Below are 18,526 nucleotides of genomic sequence, written 5' to 3'. Positions count from 1 at the left end.
CTCATACAAAACCATTCAAATTCCCACGTTATAGTTAGTTGGACTCACTATAACTCGCGCGCCCGCAATCCACTGCTGATGATGTCACATATTACATCATTCATGACATGGTCAGTGAGATCACTGATGACATCTTAAATGACATCACTGATGACATCACTGATGACATCTCAAATGACATCACTGATGACATCACTGATGACATCATCCAGTGAATGTGTGTTTCTGAAAAGTAAAAATATGTTTTATATATTGAAGAATGAGTGGATGTATGAGTGACAGGATGAAGGATTTAGTAGGTGCGTGACTGACTGTATGAGTGAGTGATTAAATGTGTCTTACTGAATGCATTGCTTAGTGACTAATCTGTTTGAATGTGTGCATCAGTATGTCTGTTGTTGTGTTGATCAGTAGCTATATGAGTGGCTGTATGGGTTATTGATTGGTTGCCCAAGTATTTGTATGTGAGGGTGAGTGTGTGTGGGTGGCTGGGAGGTGTGTGACTCTGTGCATAGATGTGTGAGCAGTTGATTCACTTGGTATATGGGTTCAAGAGTGCATGTGGAAAGAGCTGCATGGGTGGTTGACTGTGTGCATGGGTGTGTTGGTGAGTGAATGGATATCTCAGTGCTACATGTCCAAGTAAGTACATATGTAAAACACAGTGCATGTGAGAGTTGGCATATATAAATGACTATACATGAGAGCCTGTGATTGCGTAAGTGACTGTATGGATCAATGTGTACTTCTATCAGTGATTGTAAAAGAGAGTAAGTATGTGTTAGTCTATGTTTGAATAAGTAAGGTTTTGTGTGTATAACAGTATAGATTAGGAAATGGGAGTGTGATTGATTCTTTGCATGACTGATTAGGTGTGTGAGTAACTCCATGAATGAGTGGCAGTGTGTGACTGTCTGTATAAGTGTATGAGTGCATATAATAGTGTTGTATTGATGACTGACTGTATGTATGAGTGATTGTATGGGTGATTGTATGGGTGAATGAGTGGATGTGTGTGTAGACTTAGGAATCAATGAGTGTGTATGTAGTGTGTATGTAGTAACTGGTATTGGTGTGTCAATGGTTTCTGGAATGGTAGTCTGTATTTAACACTGGATGTATCAAAGGTTAGACTGTGAGGAGGTGCATCGTATTATCAGATGAATGATGTCATCACTGATGTAATCAGTGATGTCATTTGAGATGTCATCAGTGATGTCATCAGTGATGTCATTTGACCCTCCAGCCTTCACTTGCAGCCTGCCTTCTTGCTCCACCTTTGTTTGATGTGCCAACGCATTTCAAGGTGTCACCACCTCTTCCTCGGGGCTGCTGATAAAACGACATCTGAGGCTTGTATGTAAATTCAGGATTTTATTTCTATACTTCCCCGCCTCCATTGGGCGTTTCTTGGGCACAGGTTTTCTCAATGCCACCAGGGATTTGAAGTCCAACATACAAGCATGATTTATTCGCTGTTAGTCAGTTCAAATGTTCGTTTGTAAATTTAAGCAAGTGTTTTTTACCTTTAGTAGGTTGTGAAGTGTTCAGGCAGGCTCATTTGCATAAAGAGCGCTGTGCCGGTAATTCTGAAGGTTCAGAATTACAGCCTCAACTCTCCGGTGACGTTTTCAATCCGGTTAGCGATGGTGCAGCTCCCCACGACCAGGCTGCCGTGTACCAAAATTCAAACCCAAGTTGCCCTGAAGCATTTGAGAGCGCAGACAACAGCGCTCTGACTCTCCAGCCTTCACTTGAAGCCTGCCTTCTTGCTCCACCTTTGTTTGTTGTGTGCGCTCTCAAATGCTTCAGGGCAACTTGGGTTTGAATATATATATATATATATATATATATATATATATATATATATATATATATATATATATATATATATATATATTCAACTCACACAGGTTGCCTGCTTAGGTGGAGCCCACACAAGGAGGTAAGTATTGCATCTCTTTATGGAAGTTGCAGCAGGGACAAACAGCACAGGGTCTCGCCAAAGTCTTCTGTCCTCCCGACGCGTTTCGTACTCAGTTGGCACTTAGTCATGGGCTTGGGACAAATCACATCTGAGACGGCTTCACAGTATTTTAACACACCTGTAATTAACAAGTCTCCACCTCAGTGGGCGTGGCCACTACGCGTGGCTTTCTGGAACTTGCAGTGTTCAAATCTTACCCATGTGGGTTGCTTGCCATCTCAGTGAATAAAAGTTCGATATTTCCCCAGTGGGTTGCCAGATACACCTGGGCTGCCTCCCTGCATCCGTAAGTTTATTCAAAGACTTCTTCGTCCTGAATCTGCCTCGACGTAAAAACGGGACATCAGGGCTGCATCGACTGCAGCGGGGCCCCTCCTGTGACCCAGGCAAGGCCGCTAAACATCAACTCACACAGGTTGCCTGCTGTAGGTGGAGCCCACACAAGGAGGTAAGTATTGCATCTCTTTATTGAAGATTGCAGCAGGGACAAACAGCACAGGGTCTCGCCAAAGTCTTCTGTCCTCCCGACGCGTTTCGGACTCAGTTGGCACTTAGTCATGGGCTTGGGACAAATCCCATCTGAGACGGCTTCGCAGTATTTTAACACACCTGCAAAGCTGTGATGTAATGTGTGACATCATCAGCAGTGGATTGCGGGTGCGCGAGTTATAGTTAGTACAACTAATTATAACGGAGGAATTTCAATGGTTTTGTACGAGTGAAATTTCGAGCTAACTATAACACCCCTAAAACCTAAGGTTTTTTCAGTGAATTTCCAAGGTTTTTTAAATGTTAATTCCTAACTATAACATGTCTGAAACCTATGGTTTTTTCAGTGAATTTCAAAAGTTTTTTAAATGCTAATTCCTAACTATAACGTGCCTGAAACCTATTTTTTTTATTGAATTTCAAAGGTTTTTTCAATGCCAATTTTTAAATGTATTAATTGTTATTTTTTTCATATTGATTTACTACATTTTTTTATCTATTTATTTTTAGATATCCTATTTTGTAAATGACATGACATATTTTTAATATTAATTGAAATTGTAATATTTTTTAAAATATATTTTTTAATATATTTATATTATTTTCTCTATTGTTTGTTTTTCAAATTTTTTTGGCGTCACGCACCCAAAGCGTACCTTTCTCGATCACTGCGCAGAACTTAGCCACCATTTTAGGATTGTTGTGTGAGATCCCCATAGGATGTGCGATGGGTACGTATTTTCCTGCGTGATTGCTATGCGACCGGTACGCGACTCCTGGCGCAAAGGTGACATATACGTATTACATTAAGTGAAGCTTGCGTGCTTCCACGTGACATCATATACGTGTTCGACACGGTGGGTGCACGACTCCCGTGAAATATTTTTAATGTCTAAAAACATATATATAGGTATTTATTATAAATATTAGGGCAAGACATTATCTGATGTAATCATAAAAATATTATACTTTTACTTTTAATAAACCTATATTACGTTTAAATACAATTTTGTGAAGTCCCGTTGGGTGCGTGCTGTGTGTGCGCACCCAACGCGGACCCCATGTGACCAGAAAAAAAGAGATTTGATTGGTTCATAACACTTCCTATTCTATCTATTGAAGGACCCCACCCATTTCAATCACTCTTCTTAGACCTTCTTTGAAGGAACACCTCTACTAAGAAGAACTTCATTTTTTCCTGATTCCACACCTGGTTTTCCTTTCAATAAAGAAAAATAGCTTCAGCACAGCTGGAATCCTCTGACTCAGAACACTCCAATGCAGAAGGATTTGTTCTGTAACCTCCACGTCCTCAAAAGTATACTTCCATTGTTTGGACATTTTTTACATTTCCAGAAGGACAGAAGAAAGTCAGTGCTACGAAAGTGACTTGCAAAATTTTCAAAGCTGTCCTGTCACGTGGAAATCCAAACAAAAAATACTCTTGCATGACAGCAAGTATGCTGAAGCATTTACAATGTCTGCGTCCCGTTAACCTGGCACATGAGGAGTGCAGAAGACTCCGGGAGGGTCTACCACCACCACCGGCAGTACCGAGCACTTCTGGGGCGTCTCCTTCAAAAATATACTGCATTAAGTGTAATAGATTGCTCTGCTACGGTGAGCAGTCTGTAGATTTGGTTTGCAGGGCAATTGACAATCATCAATGCAAGAGTTTAATTTTTTTTTCCCCTAAAGTTCATTGTTTTATTCCTCCTGTTGTCTTTTTTTCCTTAAAAAAAACCCCAAAAAATCCAAAAATTGTTTAATAAATCACACAAAAAAATAAAACTACAAAAAAAAGGTATTTTCAGAACTAACTACTCTGGTTAAAAAGAGCTATATTTGTATCATAGTGTGTGAAAGTTTAGACAAACGTATGTGTAGTGCATAATTGACTGAAAGAATGCATTTGTGGTGTACGGTGACTGTATAAGTGCAGAATTATAAGGTAGTGCTGCAGCATGACACTGTAAGCTCTTTAGCTGCAGTGTGCTGTGGTACTTCCAAAGCACAGGGATGCAACATATGTACATAAATATGTTGCAAGTCTATTTTTCTTTCTGCACTGCTGCTTAAACTGCAGCCATGTGGTGACACAGGCACCCTTGCACCATGGGGCAAGGATATCTGTGTCGTATGGAGTTTGTTTTTGTGCAGAAAGACACACCAGTGAAAGCATTTTTTCTCCTTCAATGTATGCTGTGCATTGTAGCATATATTGAAAGAGAAAAAATGAGGAGAAATGAAAACAATTCTCCTTGTTGTGCCTTGCTACATCAATTGGAGTATGGTGCAGCATTCACACACATGTCCAGATTTATGATTTCTGATAAATCTGGAAATGTGTCTTCTTCTATGAGTGTTCTTGGCAAACACGCACATCAACACCTATAGAACGCACCTTCAACACAAAGTGGTGTTTATGATGAGGTCGTATTTACTTGGAGAAGAAAGGTACACAGAGTACATTTTCCTCTCTTGATAAATATGAAGGAGTGCCTTGCCCTATAACTATGTTACAAAAAGTGACATATTGTTGGCACAGGATGCTTCTAAATTTGCCCCATAACTGCTTAAGTATTAGCAGACTGTTACAATAAGAACATATTGCTAATTCATTGCATGAGAGTGACAGGAGGTAAGCAAAGAGTTATGTCTCCAAAGATGCTCAAAGAAGAAGAATTGAAAATGTTGCGCTCCTTCAATAGGTACAATGGGAAATATTATGAACCAATCAAATCTTTTTTTTCAGGTCACACAGTATCCTATGACAGGTAGATTCCAAAAGTACATAGGTATAAACTGGGTGTTTTGAAGATTGTATTAATACTTTGTAGCTTCTTGCAGATGTACTTGCATAGTATATAAAGAAATTAACTTGTACTAGGGTTGATGAGTAGGCCAATCCTTAATTATATGAGTAATAGGTAGAGTAATTTCAGTACTGAAAAGAGAGAACAAGGTAAATTTATAAGTACTTAGGTTTTGGCAAAGTGATAGGACACGTTTATAGAGTTGTATGGGGCCTCATGTAACATGTGCAAACAAACTCTGTGACATGTTTTAATTTAAATAATGTAGTCTCTTTTAATCCTCAAACTCCCTGGACCCTAGTAGCCCACTATGTCTGTCTATTGAACACAATACAGCTGTGTTGCAGAGAGGTGCTCTGAAGCCATATCCCATTTTATACCTCTTCGCAATGCAACTGTCTGGCACTTTCTGCACATTTCTAGTGGGTTAGTTGACCCTAGGGACACTCACTATTGATGTTAACTTTATCCTGTAACTTAAAACGCCCACAGAACATCCTTCCACACATATCTACTCTGTCCATCTCCCCTTTCTTCACCTGTGTGCAAACACAGGCCATTGTGCATTTTAATACTTAGTTAAACTTACCCTCAGAGTATTAGAAATAAAAAACGCTACACAATTTTTTCAGTTGTTATTTACAATTGAAATTTTTGATAATTTCATATTTTAGAATTAGGATCTGTGAAAGAGAAAAAATATATAGTTATAATATATAATATTATATTTTTTACAATACTGCATAATTGTAACATTTTACAAATTAATTTCTTTGCCTTTTTTGCTGTTCTCAGAATATATTGAATTTCACTAGAAACAGTGATTTCAATCGTACTCATTATGGGGTTGCGTGCGCTACTGGGGTGTAAGCGCATCCCTGTGGTGGGCACTCTTATGTGGACCCAACACGGAGGTTCCAAAGAAAGTAAAAATCCAAACTTGTAGAAAGTACTTAGAATTTTTAATTCAAATTTGAATGAATGTATTCCATATTAACTTCATATGTAAGGCTTGTAAATGTTGTCATCAAGCGTTAAAGAAGCTCCAAAAAAAGCTCCGATGCATTTCGGACAGATGTCCTTTTTCAAGGAGCTCTGTGAATAAAGGATATACAAAAACCATAATAAATGTTGTATCAAATAACCATGATAAAACATAGAAGATGAACTGCACTTAAACATAAGTGTGAATAATGTGAAAACAACCACATGCGCCCATGGTAGAGATAGGTGTATAGCGAGGTTGAAAAAAGAAAGTCCCCGAGTGAATTCAGACACGGAGTAGTGAAAACCTAAACGGTCGGTAACAAGCGGGTGATAACGTGTTTAAGGTGCAGTTAATAACGGCGGAGCCGTGTGCCTGTGGGATAACATGCTTAACAGCAGGAAAACGGGTGCTTTACGCGGTGTGCGAGTGGGTTTAATAAACATCAAAAAGCGGCTCGCAGGAGCATGCACAGTTGAAGCATGAAGATTGATAAGTGCATGAAAGCATGAAAAGCGTGAATGAGCAGGGAAAAGTGCCCAAAGCTAACTTACTTCAGAAACATGAAATGGAGCGTAGGCTGCTCCTGTTCAAACGGCTGTTTGTGAGGAAGTGAGCGCGAGGTTTAGACGAGTGGATATGGGGATAGTAAACACAGAAAAGGGGTATAATGAAAAGGGTGCAAACCGTGAGCCATCTTGGAGTGGTGTATGGGTGAGGGAAAAAGTGAAATAAGGATCATGCAGTTTATGCAAGCATGCAACAAATGCAGGGTAAAGTGCATCGAAAAATGCCCGGGTGGGCATTTAAAGGTAACAACTTAGTTCAGTACGGTCATTCAGACCAAACGGTTTCTGGGATTGCAATCTGTACATCCATGATGTTTCGCGCTGTAGAAGCGTTTTGTTATTGTCTCTCCCTTCTGTCTTCTGTACAATTTCCAACACTAGGAATTTGAGTTGTGCCACGCTGTGGTTGGCTTCGTTGAAATGGATAGCGATGTTGGATTTAGTGTTCTTTGTTCGGATGTTAGACTTATGTTCATTTAGTCTGATTTTTATTTTACGGCTGGTTTTGCCCACGTAGGTTTTGCCGCAAGGGCATTTTAGCAGGTAGATCAGATTGGCTGAGTCACAAGTCGCATCAACATTAAGTCTAATCTTGAAACCTCTCATAGGGTGATTGAGAAAATTACCTTTGATCACATTATTGCAGTTACTGCAATGGTGGCATGGACGTGTACCAGTATGTTGGCTTGCGGTAGGTTCATTCTCGCTTTTAGAAAGCAGTTCTTTCAGGTTCATTGATCTAGTGTATGCAAAGATCGGGGGATCTTTGAATAATACTCCAAAATCAGGTTCCGACGACAAAATCCGCCAGTGTTTCAAAATGATCCTCTTGTATTCATTGCTGGAGGTAGAATACCTCGAGACTAGTACCATTCTTTCACTTTGGGTTTTCGGTTTGCTTTGTAATGCTTCCTTGCGAGTGATGATCGTGGTACGGTCAATCGCTTCCTTCAAAATAGTTTCTGGATAATCTCTCTCTCGAAATCTTGATGCCATTGATATGATCTGGTTGGTTCTAGTGTCAGGGTCTGACACGATTCTGGTAATCCTCAACATCTGACTGTAGGGGAGATGCCTTTTAAGAGAGTTCTGGTGAAAACTGCTAAAGAGCAGGGAGTTGTTGCGATCGGTGCTCTTACGAAAAAGATCTGTCTGTATGCCTTGAGGGGTGATTTTGATCAATACATCCAGGAATGCGATTTCGTTGTGGTTTAAGTTCCAGGTGAAGTCAATCCGGTCATCTTTGGAGTTGAGATCAGTCAGGGCTGATTCCAAGCTCTCCTCAGTATCTTTCCAAATGAAAAGTAGGTCGTCTATGTAACGAGCGTAAAATTTCAAGTTGTCCGTCCATGTATTGTTCTGGTAAATGTGGCTGTGCTCGAAATTCCCCATGTATAGGTTAGCATAGGTCGGCGCTGCGCAGTTGCCCATGGCCAACCCGGACCGTTGAAGGTACCATTTTTCCTCAAATTTGAAATAACTATGATATAGCGTATATATCATTAATTCCAGAATAAAAGGTTTCAAAGTGTCATCGATATTGGATTGGAGTAAAGCTTGCTCTACAGCATCGATCCCACCGTCATGGGGGATTGAGGTGTATAAACTCCTTACATCCGCTGTGCACAAGATGAGTTTTTCATGTTCAAGAAAGTCAATGCTAGATAGTTTATTCAATAGTTCCGTAGTGTCCTTGATGTAGCTGGGTAGGTTCGAAACCATAGGTTGGAGGTAGCGGTCGATGAATTTGCCAGTAGGTTCATGTATGGAACCTCTGGTAGAAACAATTGGACGGAACGGAGGATCCGTGAGGTTTTTATGGATTTTAGGTAGCATGGTAATTGAAGGACTTCGAGGGTGTTCTGTGGTAAGATATTTTCGTGTCCTTTCATCAATTATTCCATCAGTGGTGGCTTTTTCAATGATCAGGAGGAGCTCACTTTTGAACTCGCTGGTAGGATTTCCTTCAAGGACTAGATATGTATCAGGGTCCAAGACATGCTCCCTGGTGCGTTGGTTGTATAGTTCAGTGTTCAGGATGACAAGGGCGCCTCCCTTGTCAGCTTTTAGACATTTAATGGCTGGGTTCCTGGCAATTTTTCTTAAGGTATCCTTGTCTTTGTTCGTGATGTTCTTCTGAGTTTTCTTTCGAAAGTTCAGTTTAGAAATGTCCTGTTTAACCAAGGTTTCGAATGTGTCAATGCTCTTGTGGCTGATAGGTGGTATGAACGTACTTGAAGGACGTAGCCCCTTAAGTTGATCAAGTTTAGGAACAGTGGCTGGTTCTACGATGTTCTCAAAGAAATGTCTCAGTCTCAACTTTCTCGTGAGTTTAAATGTGCTAACATCCAATTCCAACAAGTTGGTGTTGTTGGTGGGTACAAATGATAATCCTTTTTGTAAGATACTTATTTCGTGGTTCTTTAGACGTACATCAGAAATGTTAATGACTAACGATTTCTCCTGGTTTTCTTGGTGTCCTTCTGTGGTTGTTGGGTGCCTGAGCTGTTTTTTGCCTGCCCTTTTGCCCCGTCTGGGTCTGCGATTTTGTCTGGGCCTGCCTCTAAAAAAGGCTCCGTGGTGGTTAAGTCGACTCGACTAGTTGTGGGAGTGCCTTTAGACGGTGGTGCTGAAAGTGGTGTTTTGGTAGAGGTTCTCCTCGGTGGGTGTCTAGTGCTATCGCCCTCGGAGGACGAAGTGTTAGTATTCGGGTTATAAGGTTTGTTTCTGCGACGCTGGGCGTAAATGTCCGCCCATGTATACACTTCTCCCAGTTTATAGTCCAGGGTGTCCCGGCGGAATTTACGTAATTTGCGTTCATTGATTTCTCTCGTATGTTTCTCTAGTTGAACTTGAATATCTGCAAGTGTTGCACTAAGTTCCTCCGGTGTAACTAGATCCTCAAGTTCCTTTTCAATGGTGGTAATTTCATGCGGAAGCTCAGTTAGGATCCCTGACAGTTCCTCCACTATCAAAAGGATGAGGTCCAGCCAATCTGAGTCACTCAGATTGGCTGAGTGACTCAGCCAATCTGATCTACCTGCTAAAATGCCCTTGCGGCAAAACCTACGTGGGCAAAACCAGCCGTAAAATAAAAATCTGACTAAATGAACATAAGTCTAACATCCGAACAAAGAACACTAAATCCAACATCGCTATCCATTTCAACGAAGCCAACCACAGCGTGGCACAACTCAAATTCCTAGTGTTGGAAATTGTACAGAAGACAGAAGGGAGAGACAATAACAAAACGCTTCTACAGCGCGAAACATCATGGATGTACAGATTGCAATCCCAGAAACCGTTTGGTCTGAATGACCGTACTGAACTAAGTTGTTACCTTTAAATGCCCACCCGGGCATTTTTCGATGCACTTTACCCTGCATTTGTTGCATGCTTGCATAAACTGCATGATCCTTATTTCACTTTTCCCCTCACCCATACACCACTCCAAGATGGCTCACGGTTTGCACCCTTTTCATTATACCCCTTTTCTGTGTTTACTATCCCCATATCCACTCGTCTAAACCTCGCGCTCACTTCCTCACAAACAGCCGTTTGAACAGGAGCAGCCTACGCTCCATTTCATGTTTCTGAAGTAAGTTAGCTTTGGGCACTTTTCCCTGCTCATTCACGCTTTTCATGCTTTCATGCACTTATCAATCTTCATGCTTCAACTGTGCATGCTCCGGCGAGCCGCTTTTTGATGTTTATTAAACCCACTCGCACACCGCGTAAAGCACCCGTTTTCCTGCTGTTAAGCATGTTATCACACAGGCACACGGCTCCGCCGTTATTAACTGCACCTTAAACACGTTATCACCCGCTTGTTACCGACCGTTTAGGTTTTCACTACTCCGTGTCTGAATTCACTCGGGGACTTTCTTTTTTCAACCTCGCTATACACCTATCTCTACCATGGGCGCATGTGGTTGTTTTCACATTATTCACACTTATGTTTAAGTGCAGTTCATCTTCTATGTTTTATCATGGTTATTTGATACAACATTTATTATGGTTTTTGTATATCCTTTATTCACAGAGCTCCTTGAAAAAGGACATCTGTCCGAAATGCATCGGAGCTTTTTTTGGAGCTTCTTTAACGCTTGATGACAACATTTACAAGCCTTACATATGAAGTTAATATGGAATACATTCATTCAAATTTGAATTAAAAATTCTAAGTACTTTCTACAAGTTTGGATTTTTACTTTCTTTGGAACCTCCGTGTTGGGTCCACATAAGAGTGCCCGCCACAGGGATGCGCTTACACCCCAGTAGCGCACGCAACCCCATAATCCCATTGGACGCATCCGAACAGTTGCGTCACCTGTAAGGTGCACCTTAAACTGATCAACTTCCACTTCACCTTTTAAAACCTCGATTTTTCAACCTATTACTGTGCGCCACGCTCATATCACCTTTATTCATTTCTATGTACTGTTCTTTGAGCAGGCAGCACGTACCCCATCAACATGCAGTATGAAGAAATTTCAAAATCCACTGAAGCTCGAGCTGAAACCTTAGCTTTCGACACTGATGCAACAGAAAGGATATACGCGCTTATAAATGAAGATCTCACCCAAACCGCATCCAACAAAACAAAGGAACAGTGCATCAAACAACTCCTTTATTTATCAAGACGTCGAGTCAACCAGAAACTACACGCCAACACCCTAATAAAATATCACAAGGTACTCTGCATTCCCCGTGGCCTACGGATTGCTCTAAAACCGTCACTCTGTAAAAATTCGAAAACATTTATTGAACGATGGAATGCCATCCTCAATAAGTGCAGTCTGGACCTCATCCTTTTGATAGTGGAGGAACTGTCAGGGATCCTAACTGAGCTTTCGCATGAAATTACCACCATTGAAAAGGAACTTGAGGATCTAGTTACACCGGAGGAACTTAGTGCAACACTTGCAGATATTCAAGTTCAACTAGAGAAACATACGAGAGAAATCAATGAACGCAAATTACGTAAATTCCGCCGGGACACCCTGGACTATAAACTGGGAGAAGTGTATACATGGGCGGACATTTACGCCCAGCGTCGCAGAAACAAACCTTATAACCCGAATACTGACACTTCGTCCTCCGAGGGCGATAGCACTAGACACCCACCGAGGAGATCCTCTACCGAAACACCACTTTCAGCACCACCGTCTAAAGGCACTCCCACAACTAGTCGAGTCGACTTAACCACCACGGAGCCTTTTTTAGAGGCAGGCCCAGACAAAATCGCAGACCCAGACGGGGCAAAAGGGCAGGCAAAAAACAGCTCAGGCACCCAACAACCACAGAAGGACACCAAGAAAACCAGGAGAAATCGTTAGTCATTAACATTTCTGATGTACGTCTAACGAACCACGAAATAAGTATCTTACAAAAAGGATTATCATTTGTACCCACCAACAACACCAACTTGTTGGAATTGGATGTTAGCACATTTAAACTCACGAGAAAGTTGAGACTGAGACATTTCTTTGAGAACATCGTAGAACCAGCCACTGTTCCTAAACTTGATCAACTTAAGGGGCTACGTCCTTCAAGTACGTTCATACCACCTATCAGCCACAAGAGCATTGACACATTCGAAACCTTGGTTAAACAGGACATTTCTAAACTGAACTTTCGAAAGAAAACTCAGAAGAACATCACGAACAAAGACAAGGATACCTTAAGAAAAATTGCCAGGAACCCAGCCATTAAATGTCTAAAAGCTGACAAGGGAGGCGCCCTTGTCATCCTGAACACTGAACTATACAACCAACGCACCAGGGAGCATGTCTTGGACCCTGATACATATCTAGTCCTTGAAGGAAATCCTACCAGCGAGTTCAAAAGTGAGCTCCTCCTGATCATTGAAAAAGCCACCACTGATGGAATAATTGATGAAAGGACACGAAAATATCTTACCACAGAACACCCTCGAAGTCCTTCAATTACCATGCTACCTAAAATCCATAAAAACCTCACGGATCCTCCGTTCCGTCCAATTGTTTCTACCAGAGGTTCCATACATGAACCTACTGGCAAATTCATCGACCGCTACCTCCAACCTATGGTTTCGAACCTACCCAGCTACATCAAGGACACTACGGAACTATTGAATAAACTATCTAGCATTGACTTTCTTGAACATGAAAAACTCATCTTGTGCACAGCGGATGTAAGGAGTTTATACACCTCAATCCCCCATGACGGTGGGATCGATGCTGTAGAGCAAGCTTTACTCCAATCCAATATCGATGACACTTTGAAACCTTTTATTCTGGAATTAATGATATATACGCTATATCATAGTTATTTCAAATTTGAGGCAAAATGGTACCTTCAACGGTCCGGGATGGCCATGGGCAACTGCGCAGCGCCGACCTATGCTAACCTATACATGGGGAATTTCGAGCACAGCCACATTTACCAGAACAATACATGGACGGACAACTTGAAATTTTACGCTCGTTACATAGACGACCTACTTTTCATTTGGAAAGATACTGAGGAGAGCTTGGAATCAGCCCTGACTGATCTCAACTCCAAAGATGACCGGATTGACTTCACCTGGAACTTAAACCACAACGAAATCGCATTCCTGGATGTATTGATCAAAATCACCCCTCAAGGCATACAGACAGATCTTTTTCGTAAGAGCACCGATCGCAACAACTCCCTGCTCTTTAGCAGTTTTCACCAGAACTCTCTTAAAAGGCATCTCCCCTACAGTCAGATGTTGAGGATTACCAGAATCGTGTCAGACCCTGACACTAGAACCAACCAGATCATATCAATGGCATCAAGATTTCGAGAGAGAGATTATCCAGAAACTATTTTGAAGGAAGCGATTGACCGTACCACGATCATCACTCGCAAGGAAGCATTACAAAGCAAACCGAAAACCCAAAGTGAAAGAATGGTACTAGTCTCGAGGTATTCTACCTCCAGCAATGAATACAAGAGGATCATTTTGAAACACTGGCGGATTTTGTCGTCGGAACCTGATTTTGGAGTATTATTCAAAGATCCCCCGATCTTTGCATACACTAGATCAATGAACCTGAAAGAACTGCTTTCTAAAAGCGAGAATGAACCTACCGCAAGCCAACATACTGGTACACGTCCATGCCACCATTGCAGTAACTGCAATAATGTGATCAAAGGTAATTTTCTCAATCACCCTATGAGAGGTTTCAAGATTAGACTTAATGTTGATGCGACTTGTGACTCAGCCAATCTGATCTACCTGCTAAAATGCCCTTGCGGCAAAACCTACGTGGGCAAAACCAGCCGTAAAATAAAAATCAGACTAAATGAACATAAGTCTAACATCCGAACAAAGAACACTAAATCCAACATCGCTATCCATTTCAACGAAGCCAACCACAGCGTGGCACAACTCAAATTCCTAGTGTTGGAAATTGTACAGAAGACAGAAGGGAGAGACAATAACAAAACGCTTCTACAGCGCGAAACATCATGGATGTACAGATTGCAATCCCAGAAACCGTTTGGTCTGAATGACCGTACTGAACTAAGTTGTTACCTTTAAATGCCCACCCGGGCATTTTTCGATGCACTTTACCCTGCATTTGTTGCATGCTTGCATAAACTGCATGATCCTTATTTCACTTTTCCCCTCACCCATACACCACTCCAAGATGGCTCACGGTTTGCACCCTTTTCATTATACCCCTTTTCTGTGTTTACTATCCCCATATCCACTCGTCTAAACCTCGCGCTCACTTCCTCACAAACAGCCGTTTGAACAGGAGCAGCCTACGCTCCATTTCATGTTTCTGAAGTAAGTGAGCTTTGGGCACTTTTCCCTGCTCATTCACGCTTTTCATGCTTTCATGCACTTATCAATCTTCATGCTTCAACTGTGCATGCTCCTGCGAGCCGCTTTTTGATGTTTATTAAACCCACTCGCACACCGCGTAAAGCACCCGTTTTCCTGCTGTTAAGCATGTTATCCCACAGGCACACGGCTCCGCCGTTATTAACTGCACCTTAAACACGTTATCACCCGCTTGTTACCGACCGTTTAGGTTTTCACTACTCCGTGTCTGAATTCACTCGGGGACTTTCTTTTTTCAACCTCGCTATACACCTATCTCTACCATGGGCGCATGTGGTTGTTTTCACATTATTCACACTTATGTTTAAGTGCAGTTCATCTTCTATGTTTTATCATGGTTATTTGATACAACATTTATTATGGTTTTTGTATATCCTTTATTCACAGAGCTCCTTGAAAAAGGACATCTGTCCGAAATGCATCGGAGCTTTTTTTGGAGCTTCTTTAACGCTTGATGACAACATTTACAAGCCTTACATATGAAGTTAATATGGAATACATTCATTCAAATTTGAATTAAAAATTCTAAGTACTTTCTACAAGTTTGGATTTTTACTTTCTTTGGAACCTCCGTGTTGGGTCCACATAAGAGTGCCCGCCACAGGGATGCGCTTACACCCCAGTAGCGCACGCAACCCCATAATCCCATTGGACGCATCCGAACAGTTGCGTCACCTGTAAGGTGCACCTTAAACTGATCAACTTCCACTTCACCTTTTAAAACCTCGATTTTTCAACCTATTACTGTGCGCCACGCTCATATCACCTTTATTCATTTCTATGTACTGTTCTTTGAGCAGGCAGCACGTACCCCATCAACATGCAGTATGAAGAAATTTCAAAATCCACTGAAGCTCGAGCTGAAACCTTAGCTTTCGACACTGATGCAACAGAAAGGATATACGCGCTTATAAATGAAGATCTCACCCAAACCGCATCCAACAAAACAAAGGAACAGTGCATCAAACAACTCCTTTATTTATCAAGACGTCGAGTCAACCAGAAACTACACGCCAACACCCTAATAAAATATCACAAGGTACTCTGCATTCCCCGTGGCCTACGGATTGCTCTAAAACCGTCACTCTGTAAAAATTCGAAAACATTTATTGAACGATGGAATGCCATCCTCAATAAGTGCAGTCTGGACCTCATCCTTTTGATAGTGGAGGAACTGTCAGGGATCCTAACTGAGCTTTCGCATGAAATTACCACCATTGAAAAGGAACTTGAGGATCTAGTTACACCGGAGGAACTTAGTGCAACACTTGCAGATATTCAAGTTCAACTAGAGAAACATACGAGAGAAATCAATGAACGCAAATTACGTAAATTCCGCCGGGACACCCTGGACTATAAACTGGGAGAAGTGTATACATGGGCGGACATTTACGCCCAGCGTCGCAGAAACAAACCTTATAACCCGAATACTGACACTTCGTCCTCCGAGGGCGATAGCACTAGACACCCACCGAGGAGATCCTCTACCGAAACACCACTTTCAGCACCACCGTCTAAAGGCACTCCCACAAATAGTCGAGTCGACTTAACCACCACGGAGCCTTTTTTAGAGGCAGGCCCAGACAAAATCGCAGACCCAGACGGGGCAAAAGGGCAGGCAAAAAACAGCTCAGGCACCCAACAACCACAGAAGGACACCAAGAAAACCAGGAGAAATCGTTAGTCATTAACATTTCTGATGTACGTCTAACGAACCACGAAATAAGTATCTTACAAAAAGGATTATCATTTGTACCCACCAACAACACCAACTTGTTGGAATTGGATGTTAGCACATTTAAACTCACGAGAAAGTTGAGACTGAGACATTTCTTTGAGAACATCGTAGAACCAGCCACTGTTCCTAAACTTGATCAACTTAAGGGGCTACGTCCTTCAAGTACGTTCATACCACCTATCAGCCACAAGAGCATTGACACATTCGAAACCTTGGTTAAACAGGACATTTCTAAACTGAACTTTCGAAAGAAAACTCAGAAGAACATCACGAACAAAGACAAGGATACCTTAAGAAAAATTGCCAGGAACCCAGCCATTAAATGTCTAAAAGCTGACAAGGGAGGCGCCCTTGTCATCCTGAACACTGAACTATACAACCAACGCACCAGGGAGCATGTCTTGGACCCTGATACATATCTAGTCCTTGAAGGAAATCCTACCAGCGAGTTCAAAAGTGAGCTCCTCCTGATCATTGAAAAAGCCACCACTGATGGAATAATTGATGAAAGGACACGAAAATATCTTACCACAGAACACCCTCGAAGTCCTTCAATTACCATGCTACCTAAAATCCATAAAAACCTCACGGATCCTCCGTTCCGTCCAATTGTTTCTACCAGAGGTTCCATACATGAACCTACTGGCAAATTCATCGACCGCTACCTCCAACCTATGGTTTCGAACCTACCCAGCTACATCAAGGACACTACGGAACTATTGAATAAACTATCTAGCATTGACTTTCTTGAACATGAAAAACTCATCTTGTGCACAGCGGATGTAAGGAGTTTATACACCTCAATCCCCCATGACGGTGGGATCGATGCTGTAGAGCAAGCTTTACTCCAATCCAATATCGATGACACTTTGAAACCTTTTATTCTGGAATTAATGATATATACGCTATATCATAGTTATTTCAAATTTGAGGCAAAATGGTACCTTCAACGGTCCGGGATGGCCATGGGCAACTGCGCAGCGCCGACCTATGCTAACCTATACATGGGGAATTTCGAGCACAGCCACATTTACCAGAACAATACATGGACGGACAACTTGAAATTTTACGCTCGTTACATAGACGACCTACTTTTCATTTGGAAAGATACTGAGGAGAGCTTGGAATCAGCCCTGACTGATCTCAACTCCAAAGATGACCGGATTGACTTCACCTGGAACTTAAACCACAACGAAATCGCATTCCTGGATGTATTGATCAAAATCACCCCTCAAGGCATACAGACAGATCTTTTTCGTAAGAGCACCGATCGCAACAACTCCCTGCTCTTTAGCAGTTTTCACCAGAACTCTCTTAAAAGGCATCTCCCCTACAGTCAGATGTTGAGGATTACCAGAATCGTGTCAGACCCTGACACTAGAACCAACCAGATCATATCAATGGCATCAAGATTTCGAGAGAGAGATTATCCAGAAACTATTTTGAAGGAAGCGATTGACCGTACCACGATCATCACTCGCAAGGAAGCATTACAAAGCAAACCGAAAACCCAAAGTGAAAGAATGGTACTAGTCTCGAGGTATTCTACCTCCAGCAATGAATACAAGAGGATCATTTTGAAACACTGGCGGATTTTGTCGTCGGAACCTGATTTTGGAGTATTATTCAAAGATCCCCCGATCTTTGCATACACTAGATCAATGAACCTGAAAGAACTGCTTTCTAAAAGCGAGAATGAACCTACCGCAAGCCAACATACTGGTACACGTCCATGCCACCATTGCAGTAACTGCAAAAATGTGATCAAAGGTAATTTTCTCAATCACCCTATGAGAGGTTTCAAGATTAGACTTAATGTTGATGCGACTTGTGACTCAGCCAATCTGATCTACCTGCTAAAATGCCCTTGCGGCAAAACCTACGTGGGCAAAACCAGCCGTAAAATAAAAATCAGACTAAATGAACATAAGTCTAACATCCGAACAAAGAACACTAAATCCAACATCGCTATCCATTTCAACGAAGCCAACCACAGCGTGGCACAACTCAAATTCCTAGTGTTGGAAATTGTACAGAAGACAGAAGGGAGAAACAATAACAAAACGCTTCTACAGCGCGAA

The sequence above is a fragment of the Lissotriton helveticus genome, chromosome 2_2 (assembly GCF_964261635.1).
Source record: "Lissotriton helveticus chromosome 2_2, aLisHel1.1, whole genome shotgun sequence".
In the NCBI taxonomy this organism is placed as follows: Eukaryota; Metazoa; Chordata; class Amphibia; order Caudata; family Salamandridae; genus Lissotriton; species Lissotriton helveticus.
The sequence above is the reverse complement of the archived record's forward strand: the minus strand, read 5'-3'. Positions refer to the sequence as shown.